This window comes from Natrix helvetica, assembly GCF_964273705.1.
Source record: "Natrix helvetica genome assembly, chromosome: 1".
NCBI classification, from domain to species: Eukaryota; Metazoa; Chordata; class Lepidosauria; order Squamata; family Natricidae; genus Natrix; species Natrix helvetica.
In genome coordinates, this window is record NC_138548.1 from 304,783,469 (window position 1) to 304,801,756 (window position 18,288).

Sequence of the window (18,288 nt, forward strand, 5' to 3'; positions counted from 1 at the left end):
GGGCAAAAAGAGCCTCCCTCAACCCCTCCCTCCCTGGAGGCCCTCCGGAGGCTTCATGAGCTTCCCTGAAGCCTCCGGAGCGCAAAAAACCAGCCTTAGGGGAAAACCGGAAGTTTGGGAACGGACTTCCTGTTTGCTCGGAGGGTCGTTTTGACTGCTCCGAAGGCTTCAGGGAAGCCTCTTGAAGGTCCCTGAAGCCTTCGGAGTGCTCAAACCAACCCTCCGAGCGTTGTTTTGAGCACTCCGAAGGCTTCAAGGAAGCCTCTTGAAGGTCCCTGAAGCCTTTGGAGCACTTAAAGCGACCCTCCGAGCTCAGAGGGTCATTTTGACTGCTTCTGAGGCTTCAGGGAAGCCTCTTGAAGGTCTCTGAAGCCTTCGGAATGCTCAAACATCCGGTTTGCTCGGAGGGTCGTTTTGAGCGCTCCGAAGGCTTCAGGGAAGCCTCTTGAAGGTCCCTGAAGCCTTTGGAGTGCTTAAAGCGACCCTCCGAGCTCGGAGGGTCATTTTGACTGCTTTGGAGGCTTCAGGAAAGCCGCCTGAAGGTCCCTGAAGCCTCCGGAGGGCTTCCAGGGGGCGGGGGAGGCTGTTTTCGCCCTCCCCATGCTCCTATAAAGCCTCTGGAGCCTGGGGAGGGCAAAAAAAGCATGCCAAAAAAGCATGCAAAAATGGGGGTGCCTGTAGTGCACGCATGCGCCCTGGGGGGCGTGTATTGCATTATGGGTGCAGCACGCCTGCACACGACCCCCCTCTGCTCCCCCCACTTATGGCATGCGAGTCAAAAAAGGTTCGCCATCACTGGGCTATCCGGTTGTCCAGCATGATATAAGGATTCCTGTCTTGAACAGGGGATTGGACTAGAAGACCTCCATGTTCCCTTCCAGTCTATGATTCTATTTTTTCAGCACTCTTTTCCTGACTTTCTTTTCAAAAGATTGTTTTTTGTTGTCATTATGATCCTTCTGTCATCATTCCTGCACAAAGCTACAGTATTTGTTTCTTTGAAGAAGAAATGGGGACTTTTTTACTTTTAATTAAATAGACAGGATTCAGTGGCAAGACATGAATTTTGAGGTGATATAATAAAACATGTAAGGTGATATAATAACAAAGCACCATGAAGCTGCAGTGAATAAGATGCATCACGATGCAGGGATATTATTTGCTTCTGGAAAAATAGGCATTTACCGTGACATATTTCACATAATTATGGTCAGTTTGAAGGATGCCATGCAATTTTTAAATTGTTCAAATATAATGGCATGAAATTCATAAATGAAATGTCAGAGCCAGAGGTTCTCAGACTGGAATCAACAGATTTGTAAATACATTTGGCTTCAAGACTGCGTACAGGTCTACATTGGCAGTGGACAGTAAATTGTTTTGTTTGGATTCATTCTTGTTCACAGTAAATATTATTTATCCAAGCTGTGTCTTAGAGAACTAATCAGAGTTTTAGTCTGGAATCCTAGCTAGTTTGTACATTGGAGAACCATTATTCAGTGCTGAATCAAGATTTGGGGACCTGATAGCATATTGCAGTAAGACTATTTGGGGGAGTGGGGAGAAGAATTGTGCCTTAGCAAAATCAAGTCGCTATTTCATATCCAGCAAGATATATAGTTTTGAGCATCAGGGAAAAAGTCAAGTGGGAAAATCTATTATTTTGTAAGTTGCTACACTGGAGATAGCAGATGCCCTCCACAGCAATAGTATTGTGTCTTCACTTAGAGATGTTCTTTCTCCAGGGACACCTTTAAAATATTTTAGGACGAACACTTCCAAAATCCCAGGTCAATATGATTAATGGCCATAGTGAATGAAAAGGTTTGGAATTGCAGACCCAACATGTCTAAAAAGCCACACAGTGAGAAAGTCTGGTATCTGACTGATTGGAATCAGTGTTTAAATGTATATGAAGATATCCAACCAGTCAATTGATTAAATTAACTATTGTGATCTTAGTGCTCAACAGGGGAAGAAGCCTTGATTAACTTTTTAGGAACATTATCTATAAGGAATGATTGGATTTGGCATCTCTGTCCCATGATTAATATATACCCTGGAGATGAAAACGCAAGTGACAACAACTTCCTTGCAGGAGGTGAAGTGAGGCAGAATGAAAGAATAACAACATTTGGGCAGAGGGAAAGTGAGTGTGGCTTGGATGGAGTGAAGATGCACACACCAAGATGCAATGAGGGTTGCGGAATATTAGTGGGGGTCACATTGCTCAAAGTCTGGTATTTGGTGAAGCTGACTCAGAAATGTCAGTCTATTTCATGGCCAATGTGACATGTAATTTTTTCTGGAGCCAGAAAGGTTAAAGGAACTCTCATTTTCTTTGAAATGGTAATATACCCGGAAAGCTAAGATGGCTTGTGTCGATAGTTAAATCTTGAATATTGGTTACCATTATTTTTCTACTAGTAGTTTTATATCAGTTATTGAAGCCTTTATATTCCTTTTAGTTTAATCTTTGGAATCCTTCCAGCATACCTTTCAATTCTGTAATAAGCATCTAGCTATGAACGTTATTTTCTTACTTTAAAGCCACTGCATTTATAGACAGGTTAACTGTAGCAAATGAGGCAGGCAATCAATCTGAAAACTTGAAAAAGATAAAGACAAGTAAATTGCAACCTATTACCTATTAATGGAATACCTTTTAAATTTGTTCAATTGATAGACATCCAGATTGGTTGGATAAACGTTCTGTTCCCTTGCCCCTTCAGACCTGATCCTATGACATCTGATAGTAGACGTATTTATGGCCAAGAAAAGTCTATTCAGTGATTTGAAGGTCAAAAACGGTAACTGAGGTGTGAACGCTTTTTACTCCCCTACTCCAAGACTTTCATATCACATTCTCTCATTATGTATAGAATTAAGGGCTTGTAGCTTGCAAAGTATGATAATGGCATAAAGCACAAATTAATACTGTGTATTACATCTGAATCTCCTATGAATTATTTAAACCAGGTTTAAAAGGTTATTTTTAACAATGATTTCAGTGCATTATATGATAACCCTAATGGTTTTCTATATGAATACAAGCATGTGGTGACAGGGGCAATTTTTAGACGGGAAAAAGAGCCTATCAAGCCATGTCTCTCCACCCCCCACCCCACCCCCAGTGATGTAGCTTTCAGTCAGCCAGTGATAACTGGATGAATTGGGAAGCTTGCAAGCTGAGCTGCAAGATCCCAGCTGCCTTCCCAGAAACCAGTATAAGGCATACTGCCTCCAATTCACAAGGTGTTAAACAGCCATGGATGACTTAATCTTCCATAAATCTGCCTCTTTTGAAAACAGCTCAAGCAGGCTGCCAATACCACAACTGCTGGCAGCAAATTACACAGTGTATAAAAGTACTACTTTCAGTTGGTCCTCAATCTCTTTGGATTTGGTTTTGGTGAATGGTCCAACCCTAGGAGAAAGGGAGGATATTATTACCCTTGCCGTATTATTTATGCCATGCATGCATGCATGGTGTGTCTTTTTACTAAACTTATATGCTCCTCCTCTCACTTTGTGTTTGTTTCAGGGTGGGCTGCTACGGGTTCGCCCGGGTTCGGGAGAACCCGTAGCGAACGTTATGGCCGGTTCAGAGAACCTCCAAATCCCACCCCTGGCTGGCCCTTCCCCTCCCACCCACCCCGTCCCTCGCAAGAGTCTTCATGCGGCCCGTTTTGGATGCGAGGTAAGTGCAGGGCCTATGCGGAGGCTCAGGGAGGGGGGGGAGGCAATTTTCGCCCTCCCAGAGGCTTGAGGAAAGCCTGTGGAACCTGGGGAAGGTGAAAAAGCCCTCCCCCTTGCAGTGGCGCAGGAGATTGACTAGCCCCCCCTCATAGCCATGCCCACCCTGCAACCAAGCAGAGAACCCATTGCTGACATTTTTGAAGCCCATCCCTGGTTTGTTTATGTATGTCTATCCACTCTGCCCTTTTACCCTCCAAGCTAAAGAATCCCAACTGTTGGAGTATCTCCTCTTTGGAGCTATGTTTCAGTTCTCTTATCAACTAGGTTGCCATCTCCTCATCTTTAAAATAATATTGAAACTTTAAAAATGTCCTTTTTTATTCACCATACGGACTCACCATAGATTTGTGTGAGAACATTCTTACCTTCAGAATTTCCTCCCTAATTATTCAAGGGATGGACTTTGCTTCGTTTACAATTGTTCTACCCTGAACTCCACCATGACTCCAAGATTCCTTTCCCCGTTAATCAACTGTAAGCACAGATTCCATTAATGATTCCACTGTGAAGCGGTACATAAATCTAAGTGCTATTGCTATTGCTAGCGAAGAGATGACTGTGGATTTCTTGTGCCGACTTGCATAACTTCTTTACAAATGTCCATTCACCACTTTGAAGAATTCTTGCTCACCCTATAAGAAGAGATGCTTTTGGATTTTACTAACCTAAATACAGGTAGTCCTCGGCTTATGACTACAATCAAGCCCAAAATTATGTTGCTAAATGAGACATTTGTTAAGTGACAACCTTTCAACCTACAACCTTTCTCGCCAGAGTTAAGTTGCTACGGGAATAATTGCATAGGAACCTTGGGGAGGGACTTTGAAAACAACTTTTTTGAAATTCCATAAACACAATTATCTTGTTGGCACTAATGAAAAAAAAAAAGCTTTGTCTCACTTACAAAAAAAAACAACAACAATTCAGGGCTTAACCTTTACAAAAGGCATATTTTTCAAGGTCGTCCTGCTGTCTCTATTCTGAATGATGGCTTGTTGTTCCATCATCATGAGCTGTCTTCATTTTTTTTTCACTCTTTGCATCCAGATTGGTAAAGCCTGCCTAGAAGCCTTCATTCTTTAATGACTTGGCACCCTGGTATAACTGCGGAATTGGGCAATTGTTGTGAGATTATAAATAAATGATAAAGTAGCAACATTCCACTGCACAGTCCTGCAACGAAACCATCTCTAGGTGTTCTTTTCTGGGAGCAAGGTGAATAGTTGCTAAATACAGTATTGGAATATTATTTCTTTTCAAAACATTATTCTTGAGGGCAGGAGTATTCCTATATTCCCCCCCTGCTTTTGCTGATGGTGTTTGATGCTTTAAAGCAGGGGGGTCAAACATTGTTATGTTGTTGTCATGTGACGCGTCACCACTTTCCTCCCCCCTTCGCTAAAATGGGGGTGGGCATGACCAGCGTGTGACACATCCAGCCCATGGGTTGCGAGCTTGACACCCCTGCTTTAAGGGGAAGAATCCTTCGGACAGATGTATTTATATGATATACTACTATTCAAAACATCATCCCAACCATTTAACGAAACCATTTTTCTCCAGTGTTCTGTTTTTCTCTCTTTTGATATAAATCCATGGGCAGCTTTTGGAGGGATTGTTGTGTATAATTCTTTCAGTCTGGTAACTGAAATCCTATATTTGTTTAATGAAATTGTGAACTATTAGCTCAACATTTTATTTTATATTCTCAAATGGTTTTGAATTTATTTATGGAAAACGATACTATAAAAACCTTAATTCTGAGCCAAATGCTGGTAATGGTTGATGAGGTAACCAATTTCCTAAATGGTCATTTTCTTTCCAGATTTTGCCACAATAAAATGCAATCTCATGACTTCATTCCCATTTAATTATACTTAGTAAGTTTCCCTCCTCACTCAGCACCTGGATTGCATATTTCCTTTGATTATTACCGTAGTTTAAGCAGGGCTTAATGCAGAGTCCCTCTGTGAGGGAGATGGATGGTTTCAAAAATTGGATAAATAAAATAAAAATACATCATACTACTCTACTGCGCCATCCCTGCTGGTGATAGTCAGCAGAGCTGAGCCCAATTGGGGAAAACATCCCACTACCCAATCATACAGATGAACTTTCTCCAGTACAATCCTTCCCACACATTCTAGAGCTGTCAGCATCCACAGCTAGCACTGCAAAGACAATAACAAACCAGGTAAAGAAATAATCTAATTTATGGGAATCCAATGCTATGTTTCCAACATTTCCACTTTCTATAGACTGTGGAGATATTCTTCTCCGAGCATAAGGTCATCCAACTATAATTAGGGTACACAGAATAAGATCTGGTTTTTCAGGAAGCAGACAAGAGGGACAAACAATGGCTTTTCGGATGCTAATATCAAAATCTCAGTTTCGCTGGGGTGGGTTTGGTTGCTGCTGTGTGCCTGGAAGGCTGCATGTTCCACTCTCTTCTGTTAAAACTGTACCATGTATTATTTATTTAATCAGCTTTTATATAGCTTCAGTTTTATATTTTATATAGCTTCATGAATCAAGGAAAGTGAATTTGAAAATGTTTTATTTCAATCAAAAGTGCTTGGTGGGTTTTTTCACTCCATTCGTTATCCCTTGCTTCGCACAATTTCAGTTTGTCCCATGTTGCATTCCAGAGAGGTTAAGTGAATGTCAGTTTTCTTTATGGACACATTTGTGGTTTTTTTTTTAAATGCAGCAATTAGTAGGCTTCACAGAGAAAGAAGAATGGGGTAAAGTAACCCTATTTTCCCACAGCATACTGCTGTGATTCGGTGACATTGCCTTCATATTTTTTGTCTAGTTTCAGAAGAAGCTTCTGTAATTTCTTTCCTGGTCCTTATGTAACAAAGCACCTGCATGCAAAATAAAACAAGGCCAAATTCCATTATCTGCTACTCCTGTCCCAAGGCCAAGTCAGCACAAGTGAGTCAGGGCTCTCCCTTACGTCTGCTTACACATCCCCCCCCCCCCGTCTGTGAGTCAGCAAAAAAAGTATGTTGATAAGAATTGCACTGCTGGGCAGCCAAACCTTCTTGTACCTCAGGCACCATCCCCTGATCTGCCTTTTCACATTCAATGCAACTCAAAGAAAATGATTGGATGAGCAGGGGAGTAGACTAGAAAACCTCCAAGGTCCCTTTCAACTCTTTTATTCTATTATTTTGATACCTCTGGGTTCATTTTTCCCTCCCAAGGAATACCCAGTCGCCACTAGATAAAACAACCACCAATCATATACATATATTGACATATATATTTGTAACTTAATTCCATCTCTTAACATAATTATTTGAAATCACACAATTTATGTTTGTCATAGCAATACCCAAGTTTTTTACCTTTTACTCAATTATGAAACCCATTTTGTTCCTCAAGTCTGTTTGATCTTATATTTTCATTTTTTTTTCCAGTCCAAATCATCTGCAAAAGTTATGCTTCTTTTTACAACTTTGTTCCCACAATCTTCTCATTCTATTTTATGTCTCTATTCAATATTTCAAGAACCAAAATGAACAAGAGAGGGGATAGTGGACAACCTTGTCTTGTTCCTTTTTGTATCTTACATGGGTTACAATAGTAGAGTTGGAAGGGACCTTGGAGGTCTTCTAGTCCAACCCCCTGCCTAGGCAGGAAACCCTATACCGTTTCAGACAAATAGCTATCCAACATCTTCTTAAAGACTTCCAGTGTTGGGGCATTCACAACTTCTGGAGGCAAGCTGTTCCACTGATTAATTGTTCTCACTGTCAGGAAATTCCTCCTCAGTTCTAAATTGCTTCTCTCCTTGATTAGTTTCCACCCATTGCTTCTTGTTCTACCCTCAGGTGCTTTGGAGAATAGTTTGACTCCCTCTTCTTTGTGGCAACCTCTGAGATATTGGAATAATGCTATCATGTCTCCCCTAGTCCTTCTTTCTCTTAAGCTAAACATACCCAGTTCCTGCAACCGTTCTTCATATGTTTTAGTCTCCAGTCCCCTAATCATCTTTGTTGCTCTTCTCTGCACTCTTTCTAGAGTCTCCACATCTTTTTTACATCGTGGCGACCAGAACTGAATGCAGTATTCCAAGTGTGGCCTTACCAAGGCATTATAAAGTGGTATTAACACTTCACGTGATCTTGATTCTATCCCTCTGTTGATGCAGCCTAGAACTGTGTTGGCTTTTTTGGCAGCTGCTGCACACTGCTGGCTCATATTTAAATGGTTGTCCACTAGGACTCCAAGATCCCTTTCACAGTTACTACTAATTAAATCTCCATTAATAATTACTTATGCTGTCTGAAAAATATAAATCCATTCCACCCATTTTATAAAATTCTCTCCAACATTTGTATTTTCTAAAACTTTAAACAGTAAAGTCCAATTCAAATTGTCAAAAGCTTTCTTTATATTTAAAAACATCAATGCAGTTATATCATTATTTTTAACTGTCTTTTAATTGTAATATGCACATACCATGATATAAGATCATACAGTAGAGTAACATACGTGTTGCACAGAACATGATGTCTATATGGAAATGTATAAGGAAACAGTTTTTTCCTAACTACTTGTATAAGGATTATTCTTTATATTATTCATGTCGGCTTATATTCTTGTATGGACTGCATCAGTACAGGCTAAACCAATTTGATTGTATACATGATGTACAATGACAATAAAGGCTTTGAAACATGTATGATGACAAGGAGTGTATCAAATAGAACAGGCTGACATGTCAGTCCAACTCATTATGTTTGTCCTGCCTCATCAAGCAAGCCCTATGCATGTCTGTTAAAATATAGATAACACTGTTCCCTGTATTTTGAAGTGACCTATAGCACAAGTGATTCCTTACTGTGAAATGAGTTATCCATGTACTGTGTCATTTTAAATAGAGCATGTAATGTAGGTGTACAGATTATGTACATTTAACCAGGGCTTGGCAACAAATGTTGGCTTTCTGATTGGTGTGTTATTCTAGAGGAATTGGTTGTGTTGGTTGGAGATTTGGGAAGTTGTACTCCCACCCAACACATCTAGGCACTGCCATGATGGGGATAGCTTTTCTGGTTTATAATTGCCCCAAATAGATTTGAGTCTCTCAACCTTAATACAGCTCAACAAATGTGGGGCTACAATACACTACATTTTGAAATTAGGAAGAATGTTAGCAATTTCATAGGGATTACTAACAGAATATTCTGTGTAGAGGCTAGATCCTTTGTAGATCTTTCTGAAGCCAAAGCTGTTTTATACGTTTTAATAAAGCAACATTAAAATATTACACTACTTCATTTCCTAGGCATCCAGGACTTCACTGTGAACATGATACTAAAGCAGTATTATTGGAAAATAGAAAGGAATTTATACCCAGTGGAAATTTGACTTTTCCCCCCTATTACTTTTGATGTCTGCCTAGATTAGAATAAGACTGGCACGTACTCTGTGTACTAATTCTATATATGAATGTTCTGGTTGGTTCTATTTATATACTAATGCTTCTTTTCTAAAATAAAAAATAAAAAAGTAAAAGCTATTTGGACCCCAGCTAAATATAGTCAATTGCTGAGAGTAAACCAAAGACAGACTGACAAGATAATATTTTGTAGTAGCCATATATACATTGAACACAACTCAGAGAAAAAATAAACCTAGTGAAGTCATTGGATAAAAAGCCATTCAGAAGAATCCTATACTTCCTCTTCTGGTGTGGGGAAGGAATCTGTCACTCTTTACTATGTTGACACTTTTTCATTTTGTGTCATCATGATGATTTTCGATATTATTCATGTTGTTTTGTATTTTGCATTTGCACCAGTGGAAGCTAAATCAATTTCGTTGTATATATGTACAATAACAATAAAGGTTGTTGTTACTACTACTACTACTATTATCCAATTAATCATAATAATTCTTCATCTGCTTCCTAAAGTTTCCTTTTGGAAGTTCCAAGAAACTTGAGCTTTCCTTGTTCTGTTTGTGCAAGAGACCATGAGTGTAATCATGGGAAGATATGGTGTAAGATGTTCTTTTTGATCTTCTCTGGCACGGCTATTACTTCAGAACCATCAATCTAGTGTTTTTCTTCTTATCGCCAGACAGGTTTGGTTTCAGTTGTGGGTATGTTTGCTTCTCCATGCAGATTTATGTACGCATTCTAGATAAGTTGGAGTAAATTGACTAAGTGATAGAGAGAGAGTTGGTTCTCTTTTAATTAGTAGGGACCTGCCCCATCATTGAGGTATGAAGACTTGGAACAGCTGTTCAGATTCTGAGTAGCAGTACTATTACTGGCAACAAGCTTTCCCTACTATATTTGATGCAGTTTTTATATATTCAAACATAACAGCGTTCTATAATATTCAAACTTGTTTACCACAATGTATTTATTAAACAAATTTATATGGCCACCCAATTCATAGATGGCGAGTCCAAGCAGCTTACAATATTAACATTTCACAATGCAAGAAGCCATAAACCATGTACCCACCCCAGTGGAGGCAACCACAAATCAACCAGCTATTTTATTGGCTCCATATCAGCCTGGGGTCCCCAGGCCTGCCGACAGAACCACATCTTCAGGGCCTCCTGAAAAAGTATCAAGGTGGAAGGCAGACTCATTTCTAAGGGAATGGTATTCCAAAGGGAAGGAGCCACCACAATGAAGATATTGTCTTGTCTTCGCACTCTGGTAGGTTGGATAGATGTAGCTGAGGAAAGGCAGCCCTTCAAATAACCTGGTCCCAAGCCATGTAAGGCTTAAAAGGTGATGACCAGTGTCTTGAATTGCATCCAGAAGCAAATTAGTAATCATTGCAACTCCTGCAAAAGGTATGACACAAGTAAAGATCTTGACATGTGCAAAACTAGGCAGGCAACTGGATTTTGAACCAACTGCAACTTCAAGAGCAGCCCCATATAGAGCACGTTGCAAAAGTCCAAACAGGAGGTGGTTAGGGCATGACTGGCTATGAGGAAGACATGTTGTTCAAGGAATTTGTCCAATTTGTAGTTGGAAAAAGGGCCTCCTGGCCACAACTGCCACTTGGCTACAATTGCTAACTGGTCATGACTGTCACCACAATGCCCACATATTGAATAATTTTTGAGGACTGATCATATGCATTCATTTGCAAAAGTTTCGTGTAGGATCTGAAACACCAGTTTAAGCTCTTCTTATTAACCCATTAAAACCAGAGGGTGTGATATCAGATTGTGTATGATGGTTTGGTTCACCCACTGCACTAAAATTATCACTTTTTTTTTTTTGCTATGTCTTGTAGACTAAGCCTCAAGGGCTTGGTTCACACAATATTCTAGGCCAAATAAATCATATTATAGCATAGCCAGTAGTGTATTAACCATTAAGCAGACTAAGCACATGCTTAGGGCACCAGGGCCAAAGAGGGCACCACAAAGTTGAGAAAGAAAAAACCCAATGAAGAATGTACAAAGGAGGGGCCCCAAGATTTGTCAGTGCTTAGGACACCAGTGAACCTTAATCCGCCACTTCGCATAGCACAATGCATGGAATTGACCTTTGTATGATCCTGCTTTCTACAACAACCTGAAGATAGTTCTTGGCAGATATTTTATAAGTAAAATGAATAAACAATGCAATGTCTTGGTAAGCAAGAACTCTCTTTTCTAAAAGGCCTGTATGAGCCTAAGTGCATACCTCCAGACACAATCCCAGAGCACATTCTTAAAAAAATGCAACACAGAGGCAATGGGGTAATGCTGCTAAGCACAGTCCAGACCTGTATCACTTAAACTGGTTTCCTGGCTTCCCTATGTTTTATTGAAGATTCATTTATATATAGGTTATACTTTTTCTGTCAATGCTACGTGGTTAGGGATGTAGGGTTATCTTACATTTCCTTGTGAGCTTCATTCCTGTCACTGAGCTTACTTAAAATTTGATAAACTAACATGAAAAATATTGGTGATCCCCATTATTAGAAAGGAAATCATGCTCTTTTAGTTTTCAGCTTTTTTCAGATTCTTTGCTTTACCTTTCCTTCATTTATACAATAAACATTGAAGAGGGATTTAAGAGATACAAGTCATTAGCTCCCTCTGCTGGCTAGAGAACATTTCTGGTTTCTAATCATAAACTTCCAGGCATTTACTTTCAAGTAAGAGTTCTGGAATTGAAAGAATGAGTCCCCCCTCCCCGCTCAAAAAAGAAAAAAGGCAAACTGTTCTGTAAAATCTTTTATTTCACGACCTATGATTTAACAGCAAGATACCTCCCTATATTCTTCCTGTGTCACCACTGCCCCGTGAAGCTGAAAAAGAATGACCTTTCCAAGGCCCCATAAGTCTCATCCTTCACATTTGTTTGGGATGCATTGCATTAAGGTCAACACTGCTTCTGAACTGAAATCTGTAATATTGCACTATTAATGTTATTAATGGCAAAAACGGAACTGTCATTTCGATTCCCATCATCTACTATGCTTTATCACCCCTTACAACACTACTAACGTCAACGCGGAAGGTCAGGTATCCAACCAAGAAAAATCTTATACCTAACCCACCATTATGGGATATGAATATAATACATCAGATCCATTCAAGTGAATATCCGAGGTCTGTGTTCATTCACAATAAATTGATATTTAGGGGTTTTTTTTTCTACCTGGACGGTCAAATAGATAAAGAAAACATTTAACTTCTTATCTTTTCACTGACTGTTATTCCTGACTACTAGATTAAAGGGTCTTTCCCCTAGCCATTTACTTATTTTACCCATAAAATCACCAGTGGGAGGATTAGATTTGGCGAGGTCAGAAGGAAACAGCTTGAGACCACAACATTTTAAAACAAAACACAGATGTTACGGTAACTGTTCCTTCTACAATAGTGATGGGGGGGGGGCAGGAAGATGCAAACATTGAACCTTATTTCTGCTGGAAATATGGCTTGTATCTTATCCTTGGCAGCTGCTGAATTTCTTCCCTACGCTCCTAATTCTTACAATAAATATACTTATCAAGTGTTTCACTCTATGCGGCATCTAGTATCAAGCCAGGGCTTGATTGAAAGCAACTCTGTGACCAGCAAAGACCCTTCTGACTGATAGTACAACATGTGAGTGTTATTTACCTATGCTTTCTTTTGAAAAGGAACATTAGCAGGGAGTTTATAGTTAATTAAAAATCTTCACATTGTATTAAAGAAAAATATTGTTACCTAATATTATTTTCAAAATGAAGCTAAATATTCTGATACGTTGCTGCCTGAACAAAAGATCTTTCCCTCCCCACAAACATTATCCATACTTTTAAATTTGGAGTGTACAGTGATGGCAGCACTAATTCTATTTACCGAAACTGTATTTCACAAACTTGCTTCTGTTCATTACTACAGACCAGTTTGGAGCTACTTTGCTCACGTATCTGAACCACAATTACCTCTTAAAAAGAACTTGGACAGAAAGGAGGGCAGTTGCACTGTTTGGCTTTCTCATTTACCCATCAGTGACTGGAGAACATGCAGCTTTATTTGCACCGAGCTTAACCTGCAACACTAGCTTAGATCCAGTGTGAATGATATGTCTTTTTCCATCAAAGATATGAGTGACACATCAAGACTTAGGAACTTTTTCCATAGAGAAAGAAAGGTAATAAAGCATACGTAAATGTGAAAGCATCTAAATGTGTTATACAGCTAATTTGTAGTGTTTGAATGCAGAAAAGTTAAGACACAAATTCACCAAGAATCTCACTAGATAGTTTGGGAAAGTTATCTTCCCATCCTAACTATAAGGTGTTGACTTGCTAGTCTTTCTTTTTAGAGGACATAGAGTGATGTGAAATTAAAAGAGTTTGCCTGTTTCCCCTTTGACTGTGGTATAGCCTGAATTAGGAGGTGCCAATAGTGGCAGAATATTTCTCAATTACTCCCTCCCATTTCATTTCACACTTATCTGGCAGCATAGTCAGTCAGCATGGGCAGTGCCTCATGGGTGAAGGGGAAACAGGTCCTAAGAAAGATTTCTCGTGTCCTTTATGTCAAGTGTGATCCATCAGTCAGCTTGGCCTTGGATATGTGTCTAGGCACAAGTTTAAACAAATAGTGTTCTTTCTGAAGAGTTTCATCCTCAGAAATAGCCTTGGTGCAAAGAAGCTCTATGTTGTGGCCTGTTGCTTGATTAGCCTGAAAAAATGGCACCCACCCATTGCCTTTCAACCCCAAACTGCATGTGAAGGAGAGCAATTGGTGTTTGCCCTTCCTGTTGGCAGATAACTCTGAATGGGAAGGGACCACAGTCAGGGGAATCCAACAGACATGGCCTTTAAATTGTCAAAATATAAGGACAACACCAGTCACCAGCTTTGTCACCAAAGCAGAATAGGGTTTGACCATCAGGCAAATTATACCAGCATACTTTTATGCCAACTCAACATGTAGAGGAAGGAATATTAACATGGAATAAGTATTCTGCATCTATAACCAGCTTTTTATAGGCTGTTGATAGTAGTACCATGCACAGAACTGAGGGCTCCCTGGAAAAAGAACAATGTTCTACTGCTAATTTAATAAATATTAATAAACAATCAAATTTATGATAATTTTAAGGCAATCTTCTAAATTACTGTTAGAGTCTGTCTCTCACAACTGACATAGCAGAGCTGAACTGCAATGTAACAGAAGTCAAATGACAAAATAGAAATAGATCAACTTGTAATCAGATCTACTGAAATGCCACCCATCCTATACAACATGCCAGGGAAAACTTCTGAAGCAGTCCTGAAGTCACATCATTTCCATTTGGCTTAATCTTGGTGCCATTCAAATATAGAAAGGCAGCACCTCTGTTAGAAACGCAATGTACGGAAGGCATTCAGGCCAAAACATGGAACTTTTCTAGCCTGCAATGAGCTGAAAAATCTGTTAGCAAGTAACCATATTCTCCACATGTCTATTTCTTTTAGTCAATCCTATTTCAAGAAATTGGTTTAGTATATAATCAAGAGCCTCGAAGTAGCCCTAATTTGTATTGTCCTTGATTGCAGGACATTTTTAAATTAACATTTAGGGTTGCATAAAAATGGGGCACAACTCACTTAACAACTGTCTTGCCTGGCAATGGAATTTTTGGGCTCAATTGCGGTTGCAAGTCAAGGACTATCTGTAATTTCACAATGTGTTCACAAAGAGCTGTGGTGGCGCAGTGGTTAGAATGTAGTACTGCAGGCTACTTCTGCTGACTGCCGACTGCCAGCAGTTTAGGAATTCAATTCTCACCGGATCACTGGTTGACTCAGCTCAGCCTTCCATCCTTAGAGAGGACTGTGAAGCAGTATATAAGTCTAAGTGCTATTGCTATTGCTTATGTGCATTATCTGTTACTGACATTATGTATGGATTGATTTAATTATTTAAGCTGCCCAGAGCTGTTTGCAGAGTAAGCATGGTGGCATATATTGTATATTAAGTAAACAAATAAACAAATAAACAAGTAAACAAGTATGATTGGTCAATTTATTTTTAGCCTTTCTTTCAGCAACTCAAGGTGGAATACACAGAGGTTCTATTTTTGCTCACAACAGCCCTTTGTATGAATCTTCTCACTGGTCATAAATTAAGTACTAACTCAGCAACAAATCTAATATATGTTTTATAACTTCTATGCTTTTTTATTTGAATTTTATAGGAGGTAATTTTCCCTACTTGGTACTGTCAATCTGCTTTGCTTAACCAGATCCACAGATGCCAATAATTTTCTTTATGTAGGTATGTATTAATAAGGCTGCCCAACTTCATAATGATTGATAATATGTATTTGTTCAATTTATAAGGCTACTCATTTGGGAAATAACTCTGCTGTAGGTTAAATTCTGCAGAGCCTGCACTATGGAATGGACTCAGAATGGTTCTCACTGAGATGTGGTTTAATTGAAAGTACTCAGTTGATGTCATTATTGTTGTTGTTGTTATTGTTAAGGCTGTCCAACTTCAAAAAAGACTTTACCATGTAACCAAAACATGTTTTAAAAAACACAACTAAAACAATATGACTATACAGATTAAAACAGCATTCCCAACATTCAGAAAAAGAACTCCACAGGGGTTCCACAGACACCCTAATTTGAGGTCTGAAAGCAGAGCTGGGCCTCATGGGACCTCCAGGACCATTGGAGTCTGGGAGCTATACTATAATTACATCTGGGGAGATGTTGTTCCAAAGGGCAAGGGCTGTGATTGAGAAAGCACTCTTCCTTGGTCCTACAAGATGATATTTAATTGAGAGACCAAGGAACATGCCCACTCGGTCTGAAACAACAGACAGATAGTTCCCCAAATAATCAGGTCCTGTGGCCACTTTCTGGGAAAAGTGATTAGAAGTAAGATTAGTGCACTTAGTATCCTTTAAAAGGCTCCACTGCAGCTATGACCTTGATGATTAAACCTTTTGTCTCCCAGCACTCAGCCCTGTCCTGCCTTCTTCCAATGAGAAGTAGCCACCTGGAGATGTATGGGTGATCTTCTGCTCTCTCCTTGTCTGAAGAGGTCCTGAAGAACTTGATTACTCACTGGTTCTTTAGCCTTTGCCACAGTTGTGCTCTCTGAAGCGCACCATGCCTTACCAAAAGTAATCAGGGTGTTAATATGTAGGCAAATTTCCCCCTTTACTGTGGCATTTTAATATTTTAAAAAATTGTGGTCATAAGTTGATGACTACCTGTACATGGATGAGCACTCCAAGAACGCTTTTAGTTAAGCCTGGTTGAATTAGAATGTTTGAGGAAACTCAGTGCTTGAATTGAACATTGATATAATGTGTGCATGATATATCCATTTGTTTCAGTGAATCATGTTTTGGTAAGTGGAAAATGTGATTAGCCTGATTCAAGCAAGATCATTATCAGGGCAGTCCTGAGCTTACTCTAAAAATAGCATCAACAGGCCATTTGACCTTCATTAATAGACTTGAGGTTTAGTTGTTCTTAAGTATGCAAAGAATTGCAGTAGTACGAGCATATTAGTTTGGTCATCAACAAAATATATTTAAAATGTGTGTCTTAGCATGAAGTGTGATGCAAGCACATCCACCTTTGCAGTGGAATTATAGAAAAAGGGATTTTTTTTTTTCAATTTTATTAACAAACATATAAAATACACACACACAAAACTTAGACGTACAACACATTTACACAATGCAATACAAACAGGAACTTCCTGTTCTTTCTAATAGCAGTTATCAATCGATAGCGCTCACCTTATATTATTTCCCATTCAATTGTATTTCATTTGAGTTTCATCATAGCAACTGCATGCAACAATATGTGATTCTGAAAAATTATTAGAAAGAATTTAGATTCTAAATTCTAGATGTTATGTTTTTCTTGTATTGCTTTTGGTGGCTGAGCTTTCATAATATACTGCATTCAATGTATTGGTATTTATACGGCCATTATTTGTGTATATGCTTGTATAGTTTAGTCCCAGAATGCACAATCTTACCTTTCTCCTTGTTATTTGGAAACATTGTGAGAAAATATATACTAATTTCCTCATAATATAGATTTGGAAAAGATGAAAATCAAAACCAATACAATTAGTATGCATCAGTCTTCCGCAAAATAATCCAATATAAAGGTAGAACTCTGTCAATAGAACTAGCAATAGTGCTTAGATTTATATACCACTTTACAGTGCTTTACAGCCCTCTCTAAGTGTTTGACAGAGTCATCATATTGCCCCCAACAATCTGGGTCCTCATTTTACTGACTTTGGAAGGATGGAGGGCTGAGTCAATCTTGAGCCGGTGAAACTCGAAATGCCAAACTGCTGGCAGCTGGCACTCTTCAGAAGTAGCTGCAGTACTGCAGTCTAACCACTGTGCCATTGTGCCTCCAATTTAACATCAACCATCAATGGATAATTAATTTGCTTCTAGCCCCTTTTAATTTTCTGTAAGCACTTCTGAATATACAACACATTCATTTGCCCGTCTTTGGAAGAAATGATGGAAAGAAATTTGGAATTCAAAAAAACAGAGGTCAGAAATGATGTAAGCCCTTCTCCTGCCAACCCTTAGCTCCAAAATAGTGTGCCTAATGTTGGGGAAAAGATAAAATTACTGATGTGTTAGTTAATGACCAAGTAAAGTTAAGGAAGTACGGCTACTGAGTCTGTAATACTTATTTTGAGTATATAACAGTTTCATTTGCACCAGAACCTTTAGATCTGGTTCACACATTATGTTAAACAAATGTTTACTTACTCAATATTTATTAAATAATCCCCAATTGGCTAGATTCAGGTATCACAAGGAGCTGAAAGCAACAGTTAAACACAATATATAAGTCTTATACTTTTCCTGCAATTGCACTCTTCAGCTACTTACCTGCTTTTACTTACTGATGTTGCTACAGAACGTGTGGAGCACTGGCGGCGACAGCAGATGAGGTATCTGATCCAGGACTTTTTCCAGTCTTAAGGCACGAGTGAAGAGTAGCACAAAGGAAGCTTGCATGGCTCCTTGCAAGCAAGGGGTTCTCACCGGTAATCACT

At 39.2% G+C, this 18,288-nt stretch overlaps 1 long non-coding RNA gene across 1 annotated transcript in view; it reads left to right on the forward strand.

Moving 5' to 3' along the window:
- The window catches only part of LOC309383947, a 29,526-nt gene extending 11,238 nt beyond the window's left edge, over positions 1–18,288 (forward strand). Inside the window, exons 2-3 of the long non-coding RNA XR_014173950.1 lie at positions 15,425–15,504; positions 18,150–18,288. This is a non-coding gene — a long non-coding RNA (uncharacterized lncRNA). The remainder of the gene's footprint in view (positions 1–15,424; positions 15,505–18,149) is intronic.